Source organism: Conger conger, chromosome 6 (assembly GCF_963514075.1).
Source record: "Conger conger chromosome 6, fConCon1.1, whole genome shotgun sequence".
Lineage (NCBI taxonomy): Eukaryota > Metazoa > Chordata > Actinopteri > Anguilliformes > Congridae > Conger > Conger conger.
The window spans coordinates 27,414,091-27,417,548 of NC_083765.1; positions in this window are offsets into that span (position 1 = coordinate 27,414,091).

Genomic DNA, 3,458 nt, shown 5'->3' on the forward strand with positions numbered 1-3,458 from the left:
TCTTTCTTTCTTAAAAACCATAACTCAAGCATGGCACAGCTCATAGCTTACAGTGGGTTGCAAAAATCTGGGCACCCCTCGTCAAAAAGCCTTTTACAATGAATGTCTTGCTGAACATAAGCAAACTTGAACTGTAAATGTTAGTTAAACGAGACCTTTCTGCAAATTTTTAAGCAAGATTGTTTTTTATTTCCAAAATGACAGGGTTCCAAAACATTTACACAAGGTGCTTTTTCTCTTTTTCATTATTTTTAAACTAAAAAATGATAATAAAAAGTCGTCTTGCTTTGAAGAAATGTGTCATGTTTAACTTTGTACCGTTTAGAGGTCAGGTTTGCTTCTGTTCACCAAGATATTAATTGTAAAAGGCTTTTTGACCAGGTGTGCCCAAATTTTTGCATATGACTGTATGCAGTTTTCTCATCCTTTCAGCATTTTTTTTATTTTTATGAACTGCTTCCCGTGACTTGCTGCTGTGCCATCCAGACCTGTAGGACTACCACAGGGGCACTGCCAGCCTGTGCCAATGTAAAACCCTGCAGTATGCATGGTACTGCAGGGGAACACGAGCACTGATTGGAGGTGCTGTATCTCACAGATGGTGGCTGGCGTGTTGCATTTGGTGGGGGGAGGAACCAAACCTACCCCAGGCGGTGCAGCACTAGCTGTCTTGCCGTTGTGGAATCAGCCGTAGGTGGATGATGGCCCCCAGCCGATGCAACATTTTCTCACAATGTTACTGGAATGTTTTGTGTCATAACATTGCCACTACATTGTAGCAACATTGTGAGAATGTTTTCTGTTAGTTCGTTATAGGGCTGCCTGTATCTGTATGGATGTGGTCCTTCATCCATACAGAAACGCGGGTTACCATGGTTTTCAATGGTTTTGAATGGAGTAATGTGTTGGTTGTGTTTAGCATGTCAACGGAGCAGCACACTTGGTCTTGAGAATGAACACTTTGTTTTTGTTTGTGTATTAGAGACACCTTAACGTCTGCCTTAGTCCGGAAATGTTTGGTAACAACGGCATCTCGGAAGCAGTCATGCAGGGCCAACGTCTGGCCGCCCTGGGTGCAGTAATGTAAATGTAGCTCATTAACTGTGTAAGAGAGAATTACAGCTTGTGTCTGTTGAACACTAACCTGCTCATGCTCCTGCGGCACCACTGTGTAATTAAACTTTCCTGTGTTCAGCGTTGGGTCCGTCTGTTCATAAATGCCGAGTTTTTATTTTTTTTATTTTGTACTCGTCTGGTATTTTGGATGAACAGTATGAAGGAAATGTTCCCGCGCCAGTGTGTGTGCCCCCGTTCCAGTGTAGCCTCTGAGGACCTAACCTCCCATGAGCAGCAATTTATCTGTAGGAGCCACCCTGTACTGCTAGAAACGGACTGATTAATAGGAACTTTTTTTTTATCATCTTGTTTCAAGTAGGAGCCATTGGTTGGAATGGAACTTGAGTCAGTATGTACTTCTAGACAGCAGGTGTCTATCCGCTGTTAGAATCTTTTTATTTTTAAAATGTATTCTTGCAGTGCAAATAGAGCATATAGAGCCTGTTACATGGTCATACATATATAATATTCATCACAAAAATATAAGATTTTGAATTATTTGAGAGGTTTGAATCTTAAACAGTCTGCCAAGTGGGGAGCATTTACTGTTTGACGTAGAGTAGACATTGTACATGACTGTATCCTGTTGTCAAAGATCTGTGCTGATACTTTGAGGGAGAGCTGACTGATGTTAGCATTAGGGCTGATCGATTTAATTTCCTGTCTTTTGAGGCTTTCAGCAAATGCAAACATTTAACTTAAAACATAGTTTTTTGTGATTAATTTCCTTCCTTCAAAAAGTGTAATTTTTTTATATATAGCTAGCTAGCATGCATAACGATCATTTACTGAAATTCTTTTCCATTTCAAAGATAATTATTTTCTTTTAAATGTATTCATTCAGTCAAATCTTAAGGAGACGCCTGCCATCAACATTGTGTTTGCATATTAAGTCACCTGAAATGCGTGAGAGATTGTGGTCCGAAATTTGCTGTTTTGAATGGAAGTGCCAACCAACACTACCGCGATCACTATAATATGTTAAAATATACAAATTTTACAATTTAAGCTAGTTTTGTAATCAGTCCATGCACAATACAAGTTACTTTCTTTTTTTATCACACTGGTCCGAAGTTTCCATTTCTTTTTCTTTTTCTTTTGGAAGATGCTGTCAAGAAAGTTTGAAATTCAGTCTCCAGTGCTGGTTGCTGCTTTGCCGATGTTAGCAGAATCGAGTCAGAAATTAATAGAATAAAATAAATAGAAATGAAGGATATCCGTTTCCACGAGCACCCAAGCTATCATATAAAGGCGCTCTGAATTTGAATTTCAAATCCTGACATTTCCTTTTTCCTTTCTTGAAAGTAGTCACAAAAGAAGCGATCTTTAGCTTGTGCTGTGTTAATACGGAGAGTTGCGCTAGATACCCTCTAACCAGTTTCCTCCCCTGACCTCCCTTTTCATGCTGCTTCGTTAGAAGTAGTGCTTTGCTCTCTTGTGAATAGACTTTCAATGCTGGGTGTTCTCACTCACCGCTTGTGGGGGGGGGGGAGCCTCTTCAGTATTAAGGAGGGAGCACAAAGAACAGCTTTGTCCATTTGGCACATCTCTGGCTTACCGGGGAAAAGGTGCTACCTTTTTGATTAAGGAAAACGGTAAGCACAAAATGCAGGGCGGGGTGGAAATCGCTGTACCGGTGGCTTTTAATTAAATGTAGAATCCCATGAATCACCCCCTCTCACTTTTAAAGTTCAGCGTATTAACATGCCAGCGATGCTCCCTCAATGTTGGATGCCAGAGATCGATCACCCGGAACCGTGACGTATTCTTGACAGGCTTTTCTGTCTACCTGTGACATTTCTCTCCTCCCGCAGTTGCATAATTTCCATGTAATTTCTCTGATTGACAGGGGAGTAGAAGACCCACGTCTATAACAAATGTCTCCCGAATATCCCCGAAGTGACCCTCGTATGACCCCAGATACAGTTGAAATCTCCCTCTATAAGGTCAGGTACCATAGAATCGACCAAACGTGTTTGCAAAGAAAGTGGCAGAAAATAATTTGGCACAATCAGCAGTTAGCTACTCCCCTTTCAGTGTCAAGACCAAAGGTTTCCAAACTTTCCAGGAATATTTTGCTTCATGTTGAGTGATTGAGGCAGGCATATGAAAATGATTCCCTTAGTGGTGGGAAAAGAGGAGAAAAACAAAATAGTTTCCGTTTCTTTTCAGGAATTCGGGGATGGTGGAATGCAGAGGAGTTTTGCTTGCGGTGACAGCTAAATGCACCAGCCCAATCTTTTGTCATCACGATCCCAAGTTGCAGGAATCATTAGCGTAGCATTCAGTCAGCAGGGTGTTCCCCGCCTCATCATAGGTTAACATAACATAATAGAAAGAAC